Genomic DNA, 25,087 nt, shown 5'->3' with positions numbered 1-25,087 from the left:
GAACTCCCTCCCTAACTGCACCTTGAGTGTGCCTACAGCACATTGTGGTGGTTCACCGTCACCTTCTCAAGGGCAATTAAGGATGGACCAACAAATGTTGGCCTAACCTGCAATGCCTGCACCCTGCAAAAGAATTTAAAAAAACATCCTGCTCAATATTGACTGCAAACAATGGAATTGATTATTGTGTGTGACAGATGGACAATGAGGTACCACTGTTTTTGCACAAGCTTTTTAAAAAATGGATTCGTCATGGGATATGGGCGTCACTGGCTAGACCAGCATTTATTGACCATTTCTAATTGTCTGTGAGAAGTGTGGCCAGCGACCTTCTTGAACCGCTTCAGTCCAATGTGGTGTAAGTACATCCGCAGTACTGTTAGGGGGTTCATTCATTTTAGGCTTTGTAGGGGCTGTGTCCACTGAGTGGTTGACCATTTCGCAGGGCAGTTAAGAGTCAACTATATTGCTGCGGATCTAGTGTCACGTGTAGGCCAGACCAGGTAAGGACGGTAGATTTCTTTCGCTAAAGGGAATTAGTGAATCAGACGGGTTTTTATGATAGTTGACAGTGGGTTCAGAGGCGCCAGCACTGAGGCTAGTTTTTAAATCCAGATGTTTATACATTGAATTTCAATTCCACCAGCTGCTGTGATGAGATTTGAAACCTTGTCCTCGGAGCATTTTCCTGTGCCTCTGGATTACAAATCAAGTGGCATTACCACTTTGTCACTGCCTCCCCTAATCTAGACTAACACAACCGGGCAAACGGCAACAGACCTTACATAGCATTGATCAATTGGTCACATTTGAACAAGAATGGAAACCTTTCATGTCACTGTGGTGCCTAAGGTCAGTCTTCAATTAAAGGAACAACTGCATTTTAAAGTTAACTTTGATTTTCTTTTTGTTCCACCTTTGTGTTGACTTTCTCTTCCAATATTGCTCCCTCCTCTTTTCACTTGAACACCTGCAAGTTCCTAACCCTAACCCTAATCCTAACCCTAACATAACCCTAACCCTAACACTAATCCAAGCCACACACATGGGGAGCATTGGCTCCTGCTGAAGAAAAAAATGAACAGATACCACTTATCCTTTGGTACCTTATGTGGTGAACCACGTATTGCTACTATATATATACCGTTATTCGTTATTCGTCCTACTGTTTTCCACCACTGTATATATGTTCACTGTTGTTCTTATTCACTGTTACTTACTGTTGTTGTGTTGATGCTTCTGTTCGCTCCGCCTGTGGCCCTCGGGGGAGGTATATAATTGGCGTACCTGTGGCCAGCTCTCAGTGCGGGAGCAGCAGCAGGCTGGCATACTTCTTAGCTTATTAAAACTGAGGGTACTCGCCAGGAATTGTAACTGTCCACGCCTGTGCCGCGCAGCTGCCCGCCAACTCCAGGTGGCCGTTCTGCTACTTCTGCGGCCAGGGCCAGCACCCCAGGCAGCGTTGTACAGCTCGGAACGCGACCGCAAAGAGTGCGGTAAGAAGGGGCATTTTGCCAAAATCTGCCTGGCCCGACCTAAAGTTCCCAAATCGAAAGCCTGCCAGGCCCGACCTGAAGCTCACAGATCCCGCAGTGTGGCATCGTGCCTGCCGGTACCGCCCCCTTCTGACGCATCACCCACCGCGTGCAGTCCGTGGGGGCTACCATTTTGTCCGCCATCTTTAACAACGTCCACCACGTGCGACCCGTGGGGGGCCGCCATCTTGGCCGCCATCTTCGACGCCGCCCATCACGTGCGACTCATGGATGTCGCCATTTTGGGACCACCCCGCTACCGCCGACCGGACCAGTCATCCGCAGCTCGGCTCAGTTACACTCGACCAGTCCCGGCCCTATCACCTCAAGAACTCTATGATGGCCGTCCGGGTCAATGGGCATGAGATGTCCTGCCTCTTCGACTCCGGGAGCACGGATAGCTTTCTCCATCCGAATACGGTAAGGCGCTGCTCCCTCCGGATTTTCCCCATGTCCCAAACAATCTCCCTTGCTTCCGGATCAAATACCGTGCAGATCCGGGGCTACAGTGTCGCAAACCTTGTGATACAGGGCGTCGAATACGCCAACTTTAAGCTTTACGTCCTCCCCCATCTCTGCGCTCCCCTCTTATTAGGACTGGATTTCCAGTGTAACCTCCGAAGCCTGACCCTGAAGTTCGGTGGACCCCTGCCCCCTCTCACCGTCTGTAGCCTCGCAACCCTTAAGGTCGCCCCTCCCTCGCTCTTTGTGAACCTCAGCCCCGACTGTAAGCCCGTCGCCACCAGGAGCAGACAATACAGTGCTCAGGACAAGGCCTTTATCAGGTCGGAGGTCCAGCGACTCTTGCGGGAAGGGATCATTGAGACCAGTAACAGCCCCTGGAGAGCCCAAGTGGTGGTCATCAGGACCGGGGAGAAGAACCGGATGATCGTCGGCTACAGTCAGATGATCAACCGGCACACGCAACTCGATGCGTACCCTCTTCCCCGCATATCTGACATGGTCAACCAGATTACGCACTACCGAGTCTTCTCCACGGTAGACTTGAAGTCCGCGTACCACCAGCTCCCTATCCGCCTGGAGGACCGCCACTGCACTGCCTTCGAGGCAGACGGCCACCTCTACCACTTCCTCAGGGTCCCCTTCGGCGTCACCAATGGGGTCTCGGGCTTCCAACGAACGATGGATCGAATGGTTGACCAGTACGGGCTGCGGGCCACGTTCCCGTATTTGGATAATGTCACCATCTGCAGCCACGATCAGCAGGACCACGACGCTAATCTCCAGAAATTCCTCCACACCGCCCAACTCTTTAATTTGACCTATAACAAGGAGAAATGCGTTTTCTGCACAACCCGACTAGCCATCCTTGGCTATGTCGTGGAAAACGGAGTCTTAGGGCCCGACCCCGATCGCATGCACCCCCTCCTGCAACTTCCCCTCCCCCACTGCCCCAAGGCCCTGATGAGATGCCTGGGGTTATTTTCCTACTATGCCCAGTAGGTCCCCAATTATGCGGACAAGGCCCATCCACTTATTAAATCCACCATTTTTCCCCTGACGGCTGAGGCCCGCCTGGCCTTTGACCACATCAAGACGGACATTGCCAAGGCCATGATGCACGCTGTGGACGAGTCCATTCCATTTCAGGTGGAGAGCGATGCGTCGGACTTTACCCTGGCCGCTACCCTCAACCAGGCAAGAAGGCCCGTGGCTTTCTTTTCCCGTACCCTCCATGCCTCCGAGATTCGACACTCCTCTGTCGAGAAGGAAGCTCAAGCCATTGTGGAAGCTGTGCGACATTGGAGGCATTACCTGGCCGGCAGGAGATTCACTCTCCTCACTGACCAACGGTTGGTTGCCTTCATGTTCAATAACACACAGCGGGGCAAGATCAAGAACGACAAGATCTTGAGGTGGAGGATAGAACTCTTCACCTATAACTACGATATCTTGTATCATCCTGGGAAGCTCAATGAGCCCCCAGATGCCCTGTCCCGCGGTACATGCGCCAGCGCGCAAGAAGACCGACCTCAGGCCATCCACAATGACCTCTGTCATCCGGGGGTCACCCGGCTTCTCCATTTCATCAAGGCCCGCAACCTGCCCTACTCAACCAAGGAGGTAAGGACCATGACCAGGGACTGCCATGTCTGCGCGGAGTGCAAGCCGCACTTCTATCGGCCAGACAGGGCTCACCTGGTGAAGGCCTCCCGCCCCTTTGAACGCCTCAGCGTCAATTTCAAAGGGCCCCTCCCCTGACCGTAACGTGTACTTCCTCAACATCGTTGACGAGCACTCCCGTTTTCCCTTTGCCATCCCATGCCCTGACATGACCTCGGCAACTGTCATCAAGGCCCTACACAGCACCTTCATCTTGTTCGGTTTCCCCATCTACATCCACAGTGATCGGGGCTCCTCTTTTATGAGCAATGAGCTGCATCAGTTCCTGCTTAGTAAGGGCATTGTCTCAAGCAGGACTACCAGCTATAACCCCGGGAAAACGGGCAGGTGGAGAGGGAGAATTTGACGGTCTGGAAGGCCCGACCTCCTTGCCCTACGGTCTAGAAGTTTCCCAGTCTCCCGCTGGCAGGAGGTCCTTCCCGATGGGCTCCATTCCATCCGATCGCTTCTCTGCACCGCCACTAACGAGACCCCTCACGAACGTTTGTTTGTCTTCCCCAGGAAGTCTCGCTTCCGTCCTGGCTGACAACACCAGGGCCTGTCCTCCTCAGGAAGCATCTGAGGAGCCATAACTCCGACCCCCTGGTCGAGAGTGTTCAGCTCCTCCATGCAACCCCACAGTATGCATACGTGGCAGACCACGACGGACGGCAGGACACAGCCTCCCTCTGGGATTTGGCACCCGCAGGTTCCCCAGCAACCATCACCAACACGCCCACCCCTACACCGCCTATCACCAACACTCGAATGTGGCGGGGCTTGGCACCGGCAGCCCTCCCTGGGGCCGTTACCACCGCCCCTATACTGTCTCCCTCTCCGTGACACATCGCGATGAATCTGCAGACGACACGCTTCCGGAGTCGAAGGTCCCGACACCCGTGCCCACACCGCAGCCGGGGCTGAGGCGATCACAGCGGAAGATCAAGACTCCCGTCAGACTCAACCTGTGAGTCCACTTCACCCCCGCTGGACTTTTGTTTTAAAGTGGGGGTGAATGTGGTGAACCACATATTGCTACTGTATATATATTTACCGTTATTCGTCCTACTGTTATCCACCACTGTATATATGTTCACTGTTGTTCTTATTCACTGTTACTTACTGTTGTTGTGTTGATGCTTCTGTTGGCTCCGCCTGTGGCTCCGCCCCTCGGTGGAGGTATATAATTGGCAGACCTGTGGCCAGCTCTCAGTGCGGGAGCAGCAGCAGGCTGGCATACTTCTTAGCTTATTAAAACCACTGTTCTCTTCTGCAACTCGACTCGTGTGAATTAATGGTCCATCACCTTACCAAGTATTATTTATTTGGGAGACTTGAAAGGGAATGTCAGCAGGCAATTCAACTGTGGGAGGTGTCATGCCTCAACCTAATTCTCTCCTCGGCTATTGTCTTGGATACAGGTCGCAACAAGGGGTCTCTATTCCAACCTTATTGAACTGAAATCATCTTACACGACTCCACCACTGGTTATTGTCAGGCAATCTAGTCTATCTGGTCGATGTTGCCTCAGTCAGCCTGGCCATCAGGGATCACCATTAACAAATCAATGAAACTAGGACCAAGAAGATGATAAATCTCTGCAAATAACACATAAGTTCAGAAGATACAGCAGCACAGAATAAACTGACTGGCTGATATGCTACATGTTTTCAAACTGTACATGAAGCACAAACAAATCATTGAAATGGAGGAGAAAAGATGATATCGGTCAAAGAAATCAATAAGAGTGCAACATTTTACAAGTAAATATATCTTAACTATATTTCAAAATATATATAACCTTAAAATATATGTAAAAGATCAAGATTTTAAAAAATATATTTGTACTCTTTGCTGTAAAGATCTGCGCATATTTAATGAAGATATCTATCCGGCCTGTGGGAAAGGCCTGAAAATCCTGCCCTTTAGCTTTTGTTTCTGCGTGTGCATAATTGCTGAGAAAATGGCTGCTGAGCTTCAGGAGGCCACCATTAACCATTCAAACATTTTCCAGAAAGTCACAGTCTGGACATTTGTACGCTAGTGTTATTGTGGGCATGGTACTGTCTGCACGATCCCTGCAACTGGCCTCTGTAGCTTAAGGGAAACACAATCAGGCTACGTTCCAGAGCTGTAAAGTAAAGATTGCTAAAGTTGACCAATGTGGTGAATAGATTTCTTGAAAATGCAAACCATGTCTTACCATTTCCCGAATGTTAAGCTACTTGGTGATACCAAACTACACAATGCCTGTGACATTTTCAATGGCTTGTCCCACGAGCTCTTCCTCATTCTCTCTGAGATTGACCAGCACTTGTTTACTGGGGTTTGTTTGTGTCTCGATTATACACTCTCCTTTCAAACCACTGGAAATTACCAGATCATTTGTATCAATCAACCTGAAGACCCTCCCCCGATGCTCCGCCCCCAATGGGCTGACTTCCCGACGGCGTGGGACATGTGTGCTCTGAATTTTCATCAACCATGCGTGGCGGCTGCGGACTGTGTCCAGCGTGGCCACAGTCGAGGGGGGGAGCCGTTCCGCTGGCTGGGGGGGGGGGGGGGGGGGGGGCTCGGCGGGGCTGGGGGTACTGGTGGGGGGTGATCTGGGGGTGGTGAACAGGGTACAGGGGGGCATAATTTGGCAAGCCAGGACCGTGCGTGGACGGCGCCATGTTGTACGGCGCGAACACTGCAAGTCATCGCCGTGCGCATACGCGGCCACAGACCCAACAATTCTCCAGCCGTTTATGACCAGCCGGAGCATCGTGCGGAGGCGGCACAGACTTTTTCATCGTAAAACTTCCTCCCAACATAGCCTCAAAATCAGAGGATCCAGCCCTAAGCTGGGGCAGGATTCATGGACTTTCACGACAGCAAAACTGGTGCCGAACCTGGACCAATTCAGCGACTGTGGAGGGGCTAGCACCGGTGCCACATGGAACACATTTGGTTCCAATGAAAAACGGTGTGGGATTCGCCAGGTCCATGATTGACACACGAAAGGCTGACAAGCTGCAGCCGCATATACATATCACAATCCCCAGAAGCACTCATCCCAGCCAACAAGGTGGCATTGGTTTTGCTGGAGCATGCCCATCCCGCTGATGGGTTGGCTGGGGCCAGAGCACCTAGAGGAGTGCCCTAGGGAGACATCTACATGACCTATGGCCCGAAGTTCACAGCGGGCAATCAGCGGCGTGCACAGCTGCATGGCTGCCTTGCAGACCATGGCAATGGTGCTCCATGCCCGTCCACCCTTGACAAAACATTAATTTCTTTACCCATCAGTCTGGGCTCAATAAAACTCGAGATGGATTTGTAGGCATAGTATTATTTATTTTTAACCAACTTGCAAGTCTGACTCGCTTCACAAAGACCCAGAACACAAGCTGCCTCCTGGGGTCTTCCGAACCGAGTGCTATTGGAGACAAAGGAATCTCTACAAATACAATCAAATGGCATCAAGTTTCACATACACGATTCCCATAGGTCATCCTATACCCCTCCTGACCTGGCCATACATCCTGATTTGCTCACTTCGTATTCCTTCGCATTCCTTAACCCTGGGCCTCTTGTTACCCAGCATCCTTTTCCCCTCCTCCACCAGGCACCCCTCCCCTCTTCCTTGCCATGCTTTCTGAAATCCTTTGTCTGTGAACTCACTATTAGACTGATCACATCCATATTACTGTAACTAATATTTGAACTAACTATTTTATATCACATTTGTTTATTCAATTCCTCACCCTGACCTCACAGCCCACCTCCGGGCTACTCCCATCTTCTCTCCCCCTCCCCCCGGCCCTGGCAGACGCACCTCAGCTAGCGGCACAACTATCAGCAAACTATGGTGATGTTGGACTCTTTCTGTAACCCCTCCCTTTCACTCATCAGCCATGATGCCGGTTTGACGATTTGAAAAGCACAAGTGAACCTCGTCGTCGGGGACTCGGCCCATCGGAGGCGGAGAATCGCAGAGGCCGTGGAGAATACCGGGATGGACCCGCTAATGAAATGCAAAATGGTGTTTACTGTACATGCGTGCTGGAACGCATTGATGCCGCTGTCAAGGCGATGGAATTGCAATTTGGTGTGAAATCGGCACCCACTGTGATTTCGGAACCAATTCTCTGCCTAATCGCTTTGCGCGATTCCACCATCGGCCGACGGAGAATCCCGCCCAAGGAATCAGATGATTAGGTGCAGTTATCTCAGTGTTCCGTCGTACAGAACTGTCCAAATTTCTTCCTCATTCAGAGCTCTGAATCTGGAGTCACACTTTACTACATTGAGGGAAAGAAGTAACATTTTTTCTTTACTTTAGTTATATCCACGTAAATGGATTCATCCAGGCAAATGTTATTAACCTGAACATGAAACTGCTGTGAGCAAAACCCCTGCAGACACCAGCATCTAATTCCAATTACACTGCTTTCGTTCCACTGTCAAGATTATCCACACGCCTTCGGAAGCTATTAAAGTTTCTTAAATATAAATGCTAACAGCTCTCAAATCTCAAGTGGGTTAGGGGTGAATTGCCGTAAAAGAGCTGGATGGCATATTTGAGAGTTGATCGAATTTTGTTTTCTGTTACTAAGCCCACCAAAGGGCTAATCGATGAAAGCCAGGACTTGGAAATTGAACTGCTTCTGAATTGGGGCACCATCTGCTAATGAGGGCAGCCGCAGGACGCCGGTAAATTGGTCCACTGGCTTTAGTGGGATAGGACTGGCCAAATACAGGGCACAATTCATGGCCCCAGAGGCTGCTCTCTGGTTCCTGCGTTGGAGTGTTCCCCTCTCGGTTAGGAAATGCTGCAAGCTGCTAGTGGGGCAGGAAAGCAAACAAAAGGGGACAAGCGGTAGAGGACAACGGGCCCACATTTTAATAGGGAGCTGGTAGTAGCACTCCCAGACCACCTGGCTCTGCCAAAGGGAAACTTACCTTTCTGCTTGTAACCTGCAACCTTCCATTTAAAGATCACTTGTTATCTTTGCTGAGAAGCTGAACAAAATAACTTACAGTCCAATTTAATTGGCCAAATGCTTGCTCAAGCACACGCTCTGGCTGGATACTGATTAGCCTTAAACTATATGGCAAGCTCAACACAGAATACGCACACATGCCTCCCACCATATTGCCTCCTGAACGGCCTCATTTACACCTGTAGAATGGGCATAGGGCCATCAAATTTCACGGTTCAAATGTCGAATTTCATTCATGCGAAAGTCATCACAAAAGGACATGGTGTGATTTGTATGAAATTCATCGTGGTGGGTTTCCTTTTCACCACCTTTAAAGACAAAAGTATCTGAACAAGGAGCAACAGGCAAAGAATAAACAGAAGGAAATAGTAAATAATTCAAATAACGGACGAGTGATGCGCAATTTTTGAATGTGGCAGTCTAGAAATTATTGTTGACAATATGGGCAGCACGGTAGCATAGTGGTTAGCACAATTGCTTCACAGCTCCAGGGTCCCAGGTTCGATTCCCGGCTTGGGTCACTGTCTGTGCGGAGTCTGCACGTTCTTCCCGTGTGTGCGTGGGTTTCCTCCGGGTGCTCCGGTTTCCTCCCACAGTCCAAAGATGTGCAGATTAAGTGGATTGGCCGTGCTAAATTGCCCTTGGTGTCCAAAATTGCCGTTAGTGTTGGGTGGAGTTAGTGGGTGATGGGGTGGGCTGGAGGTATGGGTATGGTGCTCTTTCCAAGAGCCGGTGCAGACTCGATGGGCTTAATGGCCTCCTTCTGCACTGTAAATTCTATGAAATATGGACGGATAAATGCTTAATGTGTTTGCATAATCCTTTGCTGTCGAAAGCAGCCAATAACCCATTTATTTTAAGAGCCTCTTTTAAAGCAGAAAACGGAAGACTATCATAGGAATGTGTTAAGCAATCAAAGTCTAATGTGCCGACAGTAGACCTTCTGCTTATAATTCCTCAACGTGCAACACTTAAGCAATTACACTGAGGGCTAAATAGGGTAGTGTTTATCTAAACTCCTCTCATTTTTAATGAAATTATGTTAATCTCTTTTGGAATATGATAGATATTGTGCAGCCATATGAATTGTTCCAAACTTCACCTGCCATTTATTGCAGTGCGCTGCTTTGATCTCATTGGGCCTTGGTCATTTTCCATGCCCTTGTAAATTCTCCATGAAACATTTGTCATTACTCAGCTGCCCCCATTTGTTTCTCAGTGTTGTAGTAAAATCCTTGACACGTGCAGAGAAGAACGTGTTCCCCAACTATAATTGTGTCTGTTAAACTACAAACCCTCATTTCGGCTTGATCCATCAATCTTTTGTCAATGTTGGAAGTGTCGTGTGTGCCTCCTTCCATGATGTGTGTGTGCAGGTTCTGGAGCCAGTGGTCCAGTTTTAATGCTGCTGGATATTAATCTCTTCCTTCTCAAATTTCTTCCCACTGAGGAGCCTCTCTCTAACCACTTGACTGCTGACAGCTTTTATTCTTTGGTAGAATATTTCGCTGACAAAATATTTTCTAGCTAACTGTTGTGCTCATGAAGAAAGAAAGGACTTGCATTTATATAGAACCCTTCACATCCCAAATGCTTTGCCGGCAATCACTTTCTCAATTGTACGCTTCATAGGAAAACCGTACAAGTTGGAACACAGCTTTCCTCAGTAACACACCCCAGTATCTGTTTGAAACCAATACCTTAAATCAAGCAGCAACATGTTGCATGTCATGTAGAATCATAGAATCCCTACAGTACAGAAGGAGGCCATTCGGCCCATCGAGTCTGCACCGACTCTTTAAATGACCACACTACCTAGGCCCAATCTCCTGCCCTATTCCTGCAACCGCACCCTAAGGGGCAATTTACCATGGCCAATCCACCTAACCTGCACATCCTTGGACTCTGGGAGGAAACCGGAGCACCTGGTGTAAACCCACGCTGACACGGGAAGAATGTGCAAATCCCACAAAGGCAGTTACCTGAGATTGGAATCGAACCCGGGTCCCTGTGTTGGGTGTTCTGGATCACATACAGGTCACCAACACTTGAAGTAGTGCAACACTATTTTATTAAAAGGTTAACTATTTAAACAGACTTGAACTGTGGGTAAATACGATACTAACTTTAACTAAAGACCTTTGCCTTGTCTGAACCAGTTGATGCACTCAGCACATGGTGAATGTCTGTGTTGCAGGCTGTGAGCTCTGTGCTCCTACTCGAATGAGCGGGAACTCTGATGCCCCCTGTCTTTATAGTGCATGTGCTCTCACTGGTGATTGGCTGTGGTGTTGTGTATGTTGATTGGTTCCACTGTGTGTCCATCAGTGTGTGTCTGCACCATGATATACTGGTGTATAATATGACACCTGGCTCTGTGAGGCAGCAGTGCTAACCCCTGACAGAAAGTTCTCCTCATCTCAGTGCTAAATGACCGACCCCTTACCATGAGACTGTGACCCTGAATTATCAGCTGTTCAATAGAAAAGAGCCAGGGATTTTAAACATCGTACCACAGAATTGAAAATGCACCCTACGATTAGTAGAGTTCTCCAAATTTGGAAATGAAAAGCACACATTTTAAAATAAAAAAAGCTGAAGATTATTCTTAAAACTCTTATACTTAATGCAACTCAAACAAATGCTTTCCAAAGTAGACCCATCAAGCAGCAACACACATTCCTATGCTGTTAATTTAATAATTTAAATTGGAATTGTGCTTGAAAAAAAAAAATCCTGTAATTTTATATGTAATTGATCAATTCAAAATGCTGAATCAGTCTTTGAGCACAGAAAATCAACTTTGGACACTCATGGTAGATTGCAGAATGCACATCACAAGAAGAAGAAATGTCACACACTAGAAAATATTCTCCAAACGTAAATTCAGATGCTGCCTTTCATGAGATTTGGAAATCTAAAAGAAGGCTGAAGATGGGGAAACTGCTGGGATGAGGGAATAATGTGCAACAACAGCTGAAATCTGCTTGCCAGTTTGTGCACGGGATAGAAATATAATTGTTCCTGTAGGATTGAGGCTTCGAAGATGTACTTTTTAAACCACAGATGAGCTGCATGTGGTGGGAAAATTGCCAATTGGTTGGTCACATTTTTGAAAAAAACCCGAAAACCACGTTAAAAAGAACAGGATCTCGTTCCAACATGGACCATTTTAAGGAATATCCTTTGACGCAGTTTTGCTCAATAATCCACAATGCCACACTGCCAGATGAAATGCCAAAACTGAAGTGCGTCATTCCTTTGAAAAGGTCCCTTTAGATCTCACTTCTCAAATTGGTAGCTGGAAAGCTCAGTATTGTGTCTGATTATTATTCCTGTTCTTCGTGTTTTAGATCCCTAAATGTACTGTTCCTCAGCCAACAGACTGGGCAGGCAACAAACTCCCTGGTCGCTTGTTCAAGTGATTCTACAACTAGCTATTAAAGAATTACAAGGCATAACTGCTTTCTGAATTTCTCTCTTCCATATGGGGAATTATCTACCTATGCAGACTCACTACTATAAACCTTTTAGTGTTACTTTGTTATACACATCCAATCATGTCATTGGACCATACACTTTAGAGTTTATTGTGTATGTGCTTGAATGCATTGTTGGTATAACTGTCTTATTTGCCCATTCGGCAGCACAAGTGGATAGCACTGTGGCTTCACAGCGCCAGGATCCCAGGTTCGATTCCCCACTGGGTCACTGTCTGTGTGGAGTCAGCACATCCTCCCCGTGTGTGCGTGGGTTTCCTCCGGGTGCTCCGGTTTCCTCCCACAGTCCAAAGACGTGCAGGTTAGGTGGATTGGCCATAAATTGTCCTTCGTGACCAAAAAGGTTAGGAGGGGTTATTGGGTTACGGGGATAGGGTGGAAGTGAGGGCTTAAGTGGGACAGTGCAGACTCAATGGGCCGAATGACCTCCTTCTGCACTGTATGTTCTATGTTCTATTTCCTTTATGGTTTGAAGCATTATGGGTCCAATGTCCTCTCATGGTTTATGAATTTGTGCAGTTGTCTACCTGGGCTGATGTTGAAGCCTGTCAGATCATCCAGCAGTCAGGGGCTGTCCGCTCATTTGAATCATTATTTTAATGGTTAACAAAAGACTGTGGTTAGTCCACCTGTGATCGTCTAAAACATGCTGTCGGTGGGCTATGTTGCTCAATGGTGGTATAGACTTAAAAGAATAGCCTCCTTCTACTTACCTGAATTTGAGTCTAGGTAAATTACACCATTCACAAACTAGACTTCAGTGAAAAATTTGAATACACGCTGAATTTTGGGTGTGATTCAGTGATACCGTTGTGCCCGGCGTGGATCCAGCGCAATGGGTAAATCGCGCGAGAGCCCGAAATTGGGCTCTGCTGGACGAGGTCCAAATGGCTCATTAAAGTACCTGGGCACCGGATTCACCCGGCACCTGGGTTTCAACAGCTGTGCCTGCAAGACCTCACCAAGGCGCCGTTTACTACTGGTCCACATGAACATGGACCAGCGTGACAGCACCTCAGGGGTCAAGCAGGCCATTGGATACCCCCGGGTGGTCGGGGACAGAGCAGGGTGCTACCCTGGCACTCCCCGGTACTTTAATACTGCCAGCCTGGCACCATGTCAGTGCCGCCCAGGCACTGGCCGGGTGCGTGGGTGACACTGCCAGGGTGCCCAGGTGCCAGGTTGGCGAGCCCCAGGGGGGGCTTTGCCAATTAGAGAGAGAATGAGGGGGGGGATTCCCAGAGGCCTGTAAAAGACTGGGGAGCAGTTAGGACGGGTGATTGATAAAGTTGGGGGCTGAAACTGTAACCCTCCAGAAACAATGATGAAACTACTCAGAACTGTTACAATACACACTGTTTCACATTTCACCAGGTGGGATGAAAGAAAACAGACACTTCACCGCCCACCTCCCCACCATGGGGAGCGTGAAATTCCCCATCCCAGTTGGCTTCACACTATCCTGAGACACTTCAAATGTTTCTGAGATGAGGCATCAAAATGCAATTACCTGTTCTGAAACAATAACTGCAGCAGGTATGGACTGATAGAATATCTCTGGGAACTACAGCCAGTGGGGTATTTTTAAGGGCTCCTTGCCATCAGGGAAGGGAACAAAATGTAGTGCTGTACTGAGCATGAGCTGTTGAAGCTATGTGCCCTCTTCACCTTTCTCTCCCTCTCAGATGTATTGTGCCTGGTTTTGAAAAGTAACTATCCTGAGAAGGGAAATCAACTGAACAAAATGGCCACAACACGGAATCACTGCATCGAGACCAGCCAAGGCACAGCCAACTGCTCCTCTGTTTTATTTTTGTCATGAGCTGTAAAAATTCTATAAGCCTACCCTCTTACTCTGCCATCTGTACTGGTGTGTCTGTGGGTCCAAATGAGTGAGTGTGACATATGAATGGTGGTTGCAATTTACCTTGTTTTTGTTTAGTTCAGGAAATAGCTTCAATAAACTTATCTTGTTCTTTGTTTAACTCTGGTATGGTCAGACCTGGAGTGAGAGAATAGGGCAGTCATTTCAATCTGTGTAATAATACTGCATATAAAATGGTTGTGGTGTGAACAAAAAACATTGACTTCCATTCAAAGTTATTGCATGTGAAGCCTTTTACAATGATCCTGTAAATAGATGCCATATAAATGTCGGTTTTGATTTTTCTTGGTCCTTCACTTTGGCTGTTCTCTTATTTCGAGAACGTAACAGATTTGTTTCTTAAAAGGTGTTTCTTGCAGAAAAATTAATTCAAGCTGAGAAGCACTTTAGAAACCAAATAAATGGAGTTAATTTTCTCCGGATTCATTTCATATTGGTTTATCCCCAAGTACATTGTTACATTTCAAGGCAAGTCATTTGAAATAAACAGCAAGGTGGTTAGTAAAGCATTACTACATCTGGGAAATGAATGTCGTTACAAATATCCAAATGTCAATAACATCAAATTCAATCAAGGTTCCCAGAACTTAGCCGCTGTCTGGTCAGTGTGATGCACCTTTAAATTACTGGATTACTCCATGAGGTAAAAAGGCAAGTAATTTGGTGCTCCATGATGGATCCTGCACTTGCTGTAATTTGTGCAATTTGCTACTGCAGGAATAATCCATTGGCATTGACTTTTTTTGAGCAATCGGAGCCTCAACAAATCACTTGTTCTGCTTAGGGTGTACTATCGTTCCATTTTACTTAAATTGACAGAACATTGATGTCCACAGTCTGCTAGGCACCCGCTAAGCTTTATTTCATCCCCCAGCATGATTGGAACTAGAATTTTAAAGTCAGGGTATCCAAGTGTAATTTTCAAGCATTGAATAGCAGGGTGGGATAGTTGGTCTGGTGCGGGTAAGGGTCGATGAGGAATGGGCGGGGTTAACCTAACTCACCTGGAAGGATACGGATACGATACGATTGGCTGCCTGTTTAAACTTGACCTATGTTTGCTTTCTATTGATCAAAGTAAAACTTGGCAGCATTTAAAATGGCTGGCCAACATGTTCGCCTGTTTCCATCTTGCGGGCTGCTTTAAAATGGCCCCCATAAGTCCAGGATGGAAGAGTAATGGTGCTTTGTTCCAAATTGGATGTAGCGTGCCTCATAAATGCTGTATAATGTTTTTATACTATTCATCTACTGAGCTCGTGGCATCTAGCCATAGGACATTAAATTTCACCTGAATTGCATTTCATATCTGGGATCTACATAATGGTTGTGAATTTTACTCTCCTCCACTGGCAGGTTTAAAAGGCAGGCGAGTGCGAAATCGAAGATCCATGCTTCCCTCTGGTTCCACGCCTGCCCCAACCACTTAATGGCCATTTGCCACCCACCCAACCAAATTATTATTATTATTAAACTCCATGTTTAGGCTGGCAGGAGGATTGAATTTGTGTGTGGGAAAGCCAGAAAATCAAAAGGGTTACGTTAGATTGGTCGGCAGCATTCTAAAGCAGGAGTTCCTCCTTCCTTCTTTATGCAGCCAGCTTAAGTCTGCCTCCTCATGTCTCCAGCTGCACCCCTTAACACACCCACCACACCTCCATGCTGATCTCTCTGCCAGCCACCTCACGGGGTCGCAACACTTAACATGCCCTCCCTCCCCACCAATCCCCATGGTCCCCCCAGAAGCTACTCTGCTCCTCACATCCCCGCTCCCACTTGAAGTGTTGGGTGCTCTGAGGTACAGACGAACCAACACGGTTGCGATTGGTACAACGCAGTTTTATTCCATTAAACTATTTATACATCAGACTTGGTACTCAGCACGTTGTGACTGTGTGAGTGTCTTGCTATGAGGTCCTGGCCCTGTGCCGTTTCCAGATGGACTGCCCAGGAAGTGTCGTGTTTCTTGTTTTATACTGTGTCTGCTCTTGTCTATGATTGGCTGTCGTGTTATGTGTGCTAATTGGTCTGTTGGTCTGTCTATCATTTTGTATGTGTTATGATGTATGTTTGAATATCATGACACCACTCACCTCCCACACATACCAGACTTCATCACCATCTGACCTGGCAGGACTCCCGCCTACACTCTCCCCATCTCTCTGATTGTAGGACAAACCCAAGCACAACTGGCGTGAGCGGGCACAACTGCCAGAGTCATGCCCGAGTTGAGAACTAAACCCCTTCAAGGAAAGAGCCCTTGAGCTAGTTGGTAAGAAGCACCAGTGCAGAGGTCAAGGTGGGGGGCGAGATAAAAGTGAGAACCCTCATCACATGCAGCCATGGTGCAAGCCTCAGGTGAGTTAACCTCCTCCCATCAGTCTGCCCCTATGATGTATTAATGTCATCTCCCTTCCCTACCAGGTTAATTTGTCGACCAGCCGGACCATCCCCATGCCCTCTGGAGACCAAGGACCTGAGCAGCTCCAAGGAAGACATCTCAGGAGACAAACATCGAGGAGGCATTATAGCTGTCACCCGCACCCTCCACCAGCACAGGTACTCACACCTCGGTGGGGTTAACTAGTAAGCAGACTTCGGGGTCACTCATTGGTGAACATCTCACAGCTGAAGATCTACAGAAGGTGAAGGCAAGGAGGTTTCAGGGATCCGGCATTCGGTGTGATGCCAGAGCCCAGGACTCTGCTGAGCCCCAAGTCAATGATCCATACCCCTGGGTGCGGTTGCCCCAAAGCTGCTGGAACTAAAATGGCAGAGTCGCAAATAGCAGGAGAGATGGCAGTATCTCTCCTCAGATTGTAAGGATGTCTGGAGGAGTCACATAGCCTTCTGACTGAAGAGATGGTGCAGTCACTCAGACGCAATAAGGCCAACGCTGCAAAGGTGGCATGTGCAGTTGGGACTTTGGGGCAGGACGTCTGTTCCATGGTTCAGCTCATGACCTCCATGGTTGAGGACATGAGCTCCATGGTGCAGAGCTTTAAGAGTGCTGGCACTAGTGGGAATCCATGAGTGTCAGTGCCAGAGGACAGCAGGGCTGCAGGACCTCACTCTAGCTGCCCATCTATCCCAGGAAGGAGCCTAGGCGCCCCAGGCATTTGAAGAGAAGAAGATCGTATTGGCATGAGTGCAGCCCAAGGCCTTCCACCTAGGAGACCCTAGCAGTGTCTAGCCAATCTGATAACCCTCTCCCTGTGAGTGACACCCCACAGTCCCACACACCGTGGAGGACAGCACTGAAAAACTCATGCAGCTCAAAAGCAGGCTGGGGCCCTCAGCTGACAAACTGTGAGTCTGTTCACCCCGTCAGTGGGTTGACAAACACAGCGGGACCCCTGACCTTGGAGGAGCCGTAGCAGCTGAGATGTGTCATTCAGCTTCTCTGTGACCCTAGCACACCTGGTTCAATGGAAGGTCATGCTCAGCTCTCTCTGACGCAGGGGTCAGACATTTTGCAGAGGTGAAGAGGAACATCATTCTGTCTTCAATAAAAGTCATCACCATTCTCCTGCAGTGTCCGGCCAATTTCTTTACCACCCTGCCCATGAATGATGCCACCATCAGGATGACCTCCTATCGGCACCACAGTAATGACAGGCTGTCAGACACCATGGTGGGCGAGGTCTTCACACCCTAGTCCTGCTTGTCACCAAACCGAAAGACTATGAGGTCATCCCTAGCCCTGTAACCCATGCGGCCCCTGGCCATCCCTCGAGGTCCTTCTTCCAACTCCTCCACGAGTTGCCCCTCACTGCCCCCTTTCACATCCTCCTCATCTGGCAACAGGGGTCCTAGATTGACATCACAGGACCCTGCTTAGCATTTAGGCACATAAATCCTGCCTGAATCCAGTGTGGGTTTCATTTACTCTTAAAATCAATGGGATTAAAATTGGAAATGAGAGAGAATGGGGCAGGAAATGAAGTCACTTCAGTTTAACTGATCTGCTCTCGTCCCACCCAGCAGAGGTAGTACTCCGCCCCCCCACCCCCACCCCCCAGTAGATTAAAATAGGCTTCTACATTCACTGGCAAGGCTGACACCTGAAAAATGTGGCCAACAAAGTGCTGAGGAACTGCAGTGATCTTGATACAATGATCTTGAGGAGAGGAGGAAAATGACTGAAGAAAGAAAAAAAAAATTGCAAAGTGGAACCTAGGACTTAGGCGCAGGAGTCAGCTGTTCAACACTTTGAACCTGAATTAAGATCACAGCTGATCTAGTTGTGTTTCAACTCCATTTCATTGTTAACCCGCCCCACAACCCATAACCCTTCATGCCCTTGCCCATCAAAAATCTTCCTTGAATAAATTCAATAACCCAGCCTTGCCACCACTTTCTAAAGGAGAGAATTCCACATACTAACGAGCCTTTGAGAGAAAGAAATTCTCCTCAGCCCATGTTAAATGTTAGACCTCTTACTTTTAAATGGTGTCCCCTTGTTCTAGTCTCTCCCACAAGTGGACACATCCTCCTGTTATCCACCCTGTCAAATACTCTCAGGATCTTACATGTTTCAATAAGATAACCTCTCATTCATCCAAACTCCAGTGGGTAGAGGCTCAACCGGTTCAAACTTTTCTTCATAAGATAAGATCCTCATTCTCGGAGTGAGGGCAGCACGGTGACGCAGTGGGTTGGCCCTGCAGCCTCGCGGCGCCGAGGTCCCAGGTTCGATCCCGGCTCTGGGTCACTGTCCGTGTGGAGTTTGCACATTCTCACCGTGTTTGCGTGGGTTTCGCCCCCACAACCCAAAGATGCGCAGGCTAGGTGGATTGGCCACGCTAAATTGCCCCTTAATTGGAAAAAATGAATTGGGTACACTAAATTTATTTTAAAAAAGGGGTGAGTCCCGTGAACCTTCTGTGAACTGCTTCTGAAGCAATTATAACTTTTTCAAATAAGGATGTGGTCTTACCTATGCCCTTTACAGCTACAATAAAATGTTCTTACTTTTCTATTCCATTCCCCTTGCAATAAATGCCAACATTCCATTTGTCTTCCGAATCACATGCTGCATACTAACTTTTTATAGTTCATGTACCAGGACAGCCAGATCCCATTGTACCTCTGAGTTCTGTAATCTCCCTCAATTTAAATAGCATACTGCTTTTCCATTCTTCCTGCCAAAGTGGACAAGTTCACATTTTCCCAAATTATACTCTATCTGGCAAATACTTTCTCATTTGCTTAATCTGTCTACATTTCTTTGCAGATTCCCTTCATCCAAATCATTGATGTAGATTGTAAGTAGTTGAGGCCCCAGCACTGATCCCTGTGGCATTCCACGCGTTAAAGCTTGCTAATCCGAAAAAGACCCAGATACTGTCCTCTCTCTTCCTGTTAGCTAAACAATCCTTTATCCATTCTAATATGTCACCCTCTAAATCATGTAATCTTATCTTGTGTATTAACCTTTGATGCAGCATCTTATTAAATGCCTTCTGGAATTCCAAATACACCACGGGCTGGATTCACTATTTTTGAGCCTGAGAGCGGAGGACCTGTGGCATTTTACGTCAAAAAAATCAGCAGCGCCCCCTCTCCGATCCTGCGATCGGTGACGGGCTAGCAGCCGCGCCGTGTAAAACTGCCACGATAAAAACGGCTGGAGAATGGGCGGGGTGTGGCCGTGCGCATGGCCCCAGCGGTGCACGGACCCCCCGGCCAGCACCCGACTGTGGCGGTGCTGGACACAGTCCGCAGTGGCCATGCCGGGTTCCCGACCACTGAGACCACACGTCAACCGCGCGGTTGGAACTCGGCCCATCAAGGGAGGGCCTTCAGGTGACGTGCTAAGGCCGTCCCAACGGCGTGTAGTGCGCGACACGATGATGCCATTTCAGAGGGGATGGAGCAAACAAAACTTGCGTCAAACAGGCGCCTCCCCTGATTTCGCCGTCCAAAGGGATGATCGCCGATTATGAAATCGGTATTGGGGAACGGTGAATCCCACATTTATCGACCTTGCTTGAAACTCTAATAAATTAGTTAAACACGATTTCGCTTTCACAAGTTTGGGATGGTGCTGGCATTTTCTTTTCACATTATTCCTGAGAAACCGATGTAAAGGAAATTATGAGAGAAATGGTATATCAGGAGGTTAGAGGACTTCAATCTGTGTGCAAGCAGGTTGAAGATTGCGGAACAATGCATTTAATTCTCCTACATCCAATTAAATATTTTTAGTGCTAGGAACTGTCTTGTTCTTGAACATAATTAGATTTTTTCCTCTATCTGTATTTCATCCAGTCCTACACCACCTGCCTTCCCACTACGAGATCGCCACCATGCCCCTCTAATTCAGGTTTCGTGTGCATCCCAGATTTTAATTGCTCCACTGTTAGTAGCCATGCTTTCAGTTAGCAAAGCCCTGAGTTCCAAAATTCCCTCTGTAAATCTTTTCATCTCAATCATCTCTTTTACAATGTTCCCTAAATCTCTATGAGATGTTTTGGGAAGCCAGTAGTATAGATGTGCTTAAAGGAATGCAAAATGGGGCAGCACGGTGATGCAGCGGTTAGCACTGCAGCTTCACGGTGCCAAAGACCCGGGATTGATCCTGGCCCCAGATCACTGTCCGTGTGGAGTTTGCACATTCTCCCCATACCTGCATAGGTCTCATCCCCACAACTCAAAGATGCGGAAGGTAGGTGAATTGGCCACACTGAAAATTGCCCCATAATTTGAAAGAAAATAATTGGGTACTCTAAATTTATTTTAAAAAAGGAATACAAAAAAAGCATCTGCAGGAGAAGGGACCTGCTCGAGTGGTCAATCAAAACTAGCATGGACTAGTAGGGCTGAATGGCTTGTTTCTATAGTTTATATCCTATGTAATCCAATGTTTTGTTACATTAAAGATAAAGATACGTTTCCAAAATATCCGAGGGGGAGAAAGTGTAAATTTAAATCGCACCTTTCCTTTCTTGTGCCCTCTATATTTGTACTTGCAAGCAATAAATGACGGTGCTAACTCCAGTAAATTGACACTATTGTGCTGAGAGTTGAGGTCATGTCTTCACTTCTTATCCATCATGGTATTGTCACCGGTGTAATCACAGGTAATTGGGTAGTGTGCTAAGTAGAACATTGTGCTGTTAACCTCAGTAATCTGGGTTGAATTCTAGCCCAGATATCCAGGATGAAAACCTCTTCTCTTCAATAGCTGTTAAAAATATCCTAAATGAATATTCTCAACTTAGTCCCTGACTGAAATATGCACAGCACGTACTTATCATAATTCAGCACTAATTGGAGAATTTCACTGAGGCCAAAGAAGATCAAAAGCAGAATTTTAATACCTGGCAGAATGATATTAGGTTGGAACAGTTATGCTATTAGGTATTATTTCGTATTTTATACTTTTGCCAGAATGTATAGTATAATTAAAAATGGTAATTAAATTCCCCTATTACAAATAAATCAGGCATATTTTATTGACATTTTTTCACAATATGTAGGACAGCTAGACCTTAAATTTAAGAATAAATCTTTTTAAACGAATAAACATTCATTTTAAAAAAAGACAACATTTGTATTAGGTAAAAATCTACATTTTGAAAGCCCATTAATTAAACTGCCGGAAAGTACCTACATGTCTTGGGTTTGAATCAGACAAGGTACCTAGGGAAATGCAAATGCTGCATAGGCTATATAAAGCAATGCATGGCCACGCACATTGTGGTTTCAGTCAGACCTTGGGAAACAGCGTATCGGGGCTACAAATTGGAGAAGACAATGTGAAAGAACGAACAGTAGATTTCTCAGTGCTGTATTTCTACAGAATGTAAGATCTGAATCATAGGTGGATATGTTGGAGTGTTTATTTTAATTTGCAAAATGTAGAACACTTGCCTTTATATACATATTTTAAGAGTCCTTCCTGCTTCTTTCCTTTGTTTCCATTTCTTTTATTTTATTTCAATTATTTCGGTCCATGGATCCATAATCGGGATGTGCCTTTAAGCAGAAGATTCAAAGTTGAAACAGTCTCCTTGCCAGGACACTGCTCCCAGGATTTGTATTTTGAAGAGGAGGAACCAGACTCCTCGGCACTGAGTTAATTTTAGGAACCAGCTTTGGGGGGGGAGTCGGTTCAATTGGCTAACCGACAACCGATGAGTTGGCCAGGGACAGTGTTCTGCCTGACAATGGTCAGTGATTGGTTCCTGAATAAGGCTTTCTGAGAGAACTTTGCAGAAGTGCTTCGACCTTGGAAGTGAAAGGAACATTCTCTCTCTTTCTCTCTCTCTTGCTTGCGGAAGTGAAAGAACTATTCTGTTGCTCTGAATGCAGTAATTGCCTGGCACATCCTTTGGTGTGAACCTGAAATGATGCTGAATCTATAGAGAAAGTAGACAACCATTGCCAGAGGAAACCCTCTCAAGCCTAGAAAGAAGAAGTACCAAAACGAAAGCCTGAACTTCAGAATGACATTGACCGAAAGTCATCCCAATGCATCAGAGATCCTTATCTTTTTCTTTTTATTGATATTTCTTTCCTTTTCCACCACCCTTTCATCTCTGTTGTTTATGTGTAGAGAACGAGGTGAGATAGGAAGGAGGCGGGGGGGGGGGGGGGGGTGTTGGCAAAGAACTAGTAGATAGTAACCTTTTGTGTCCATTTAATTATAATACTGTACACAGTAAAAGGTTACTTGTAGTTTAAGGTTACAAATATGATGACTGCATTTTATTGGGCTCAACCAAGGATTTGGGGTATTTCAGTTGCCCTCAGGCTTGTTTCCTCTCACTCGCGTTTTGGTGCCAGTTCAGGGACGCCTTATGCTTGCGGTCAAGGAGATCCTGGATCTGCTGATTGTTCTCATTGAACCAGTCTTGGTGTTTCCTGATCGAGAGCCCGAGCGTCTCCTTGCAGGTGCCTTTAAGACGGATCAGGCGCTGTGAGCGTTCTGTGGCTCTGCCCCATTGGTTGTCACCAGGTTAGTTGTGAGGCACCGACTCCTTCTTCTCTGGGTTTTTGAGCCCAGTGACATGGAATCTCCTGTGGCAGCATTTCTTCTGCCTGTGCCAGTTTGATTGACCTGATATGATAATCCCCAACTTCACCTTCCTGCCTATCCCCATATCCCTTGATTCCCTTACTGGATAAAATCTGTCTATCTCAGCCTTGAACATACTTAACAACCCATCCTCTACAGCCCCGTGCAGTAAAGAATTACACAGATACTTTACCACCTGAGAGAAGGCTTATTTCCTGGATCATTATTTTCATTTCTAGGTAATGGATCAACCCAAACCTGCGCTCCTTAACCATCAGAGTTAAGTGGTGCAATTTAACGAAAAAGAAAGAGTCCCGTTTTGGGCACGTTTAGCGGGGTGTTTCTCGGCACCTGCATTGTCGAGAATGACCCCGCTACTAAATGGGCCTTGGTGCAGAATGCCCCGCCGAGAATGGACTTAGCATCAGTTCAGGGTGGCACTGCCAGGGTACCAGGGTGGCAATGCCAAGGCTCCCAGGTGACATCAGGGGTTCCAGGGTATCACCCCGCCCAGAGCCTGACCACCCAGGGGCCTCCGATCCCCCCCCCCCCCCCCCCCCCCCCCCCAAGTGCAGTGATGCCTGGTACACGTTTGTGGGAGCCAGTGCCAAACGACGCCCGCTCGGGGTCTCCCAGGCTCGGGCATTCAATCCCGCACCTTGGGAGACTCTAACGTAAACATATTCAAGTGAACCTAACTGCTCACTTGAATATGCAAATCTGGATCCCGCCCAGTGAGGGTGAGATCCAGATCGCGATGTCCTGTGAAATCTCGTTTGATGTCGCGAGGCGTCCCGAGCGTCGTAAATATACTGGCCTCATGGCGTCACCGAGTCGGACGCGATGAGGCTATATGGTTGTGCACAAGACTTTTTTAAAAATTGTGGTATTTATAGACTTATTCTTCTTTTGACATATTAACAGGAAAATAATCACAGTAACACGCCGTAACTTAAAAATCAGTTTTAGCGAAATTGGTAGATAAATGATTAACAGCTTCTTATGACATTCTTGTCAGTGCAGGCATTAATTTGGAGAGCTCCAATGATTTTCTCTCCATGTTCCTGTTACTATAATACAGCTCGGACTACCTGGTACAGTCTCTGGATATCCTGATTATGCTGTATTCTCTATGTTTTCATTCATTTTTAATGGAACATCTCCCTGATATTATTTTCTCTTGTTGAAATTAGACCTTGTTGTGCCTAGTTTATATGTAAGAAATGGATGCAATGGGAGACACTGAAAATGGACAAGGCATTTTGCAGGCATCTTGGATATATTGTCTAAGATGCATTCTGCTCTGCTCGGCAGTACAGGAAGAGATCGAGGTGCCATTTTCAAATAGTGCCTGATCTCTGGCCCCCAGCCTCCGGACCCCCCCAACCTACTAGATAGCGGGTCCTTGAGCCCCCCTGCACCCCAGCTCATAGGGGCAGGGCACTCCCAGGCTCAATCCCGGGCACAATGCCACATGGGCACTGCCAGTCTGGCGGTGCCACCTGGGAACCCGGGCATTGCCAGGGTGACACCCAGTTGGCACTGTGAGGATGCCTGCGTGACTGCCAGGGTGCCTGTCTGGCAGAGCCATGGTGTCAGGGTGGCTTCGGGATGCCAGGGTACTACGCTGCCCAGAGCCCAGCCACCCAGGCGCCCCCGATTGCCTGAGAGACCCCGCCCAAGTGCAGCATTTAGCTTTCAGCACCAAGCATGTACATATATTATATAAAATATCTGAACTGACATGCTTAAGACTGCATATTTAGCTGCAAGAATATCTGAATTTTAGGATACCCAAAGCCAAATCTCACTGGAAACCAGTGTTAAACAGTCTCCGAGGCAAGGCTGTCAGATCCCGTGCCTCAGGATCCAGATTGCGATGCCTTGCAAGATCTCATTAGTACCTTTAAGCTGCAGGAGCACAGAAAACACTCTCCTTCAGGGTTCTGGACAAGAGCTGAAATTATTTTTAGCTCTCTGCATCCTAGGTGCTCAATAGATTATTAACTGGGATCTTATAATACAAGAAT

The 25,087-nt window shown here is 47.3% G+C and overlaps 2 protein-coding genes across 2 annotated transcripts in view; one reads left to right on the top strand and one right to left on the bottom strand.

Annotated features, from left to right (window-relative positions):
* LOC140398454 (sterile alpha motif domain-containing protein 14-like) overlaps nucleotides 1-25,087 on the top strand; it is a 495,360-nt gene that overhangs the window by 219,123 nt on the left and 251,150 nt on the right. The window lies entirely within an intron of this gene.
* The window catches only part of LOC140398717 (sterile alpha motif domain-containing protein 14-like), a 141,993-nt gene that overhangs the window by 26,343 nt on the left and 90,563 nt on the right, over nucleotides 1-25,087 (bottom strand). The window lies entirely within an intron of this gene.

Source organism: Scyliorhinus torazame, chromosome 21 (assembly GCF_047496885.1).
Source record: "Scyliorhinus torazame isolate Kashiwa2021f chromosome 21, sScyTor2.1, whole genome shotgun sequence".
NCBI classification, from domain to species: domain Eukaryota; kingdom Metazoa; phylum Chordata; class Chondrichthyes; order Carcharhiniformes; family Scyliorhinidae; genus Scyliorhinus; species Scyliorhinus torazame.
The sequence above is the reverse complement of the archived record's forward strand: the minus strand, read 5'-3'. Positions and strand labels throughout refer to the sequence as shown.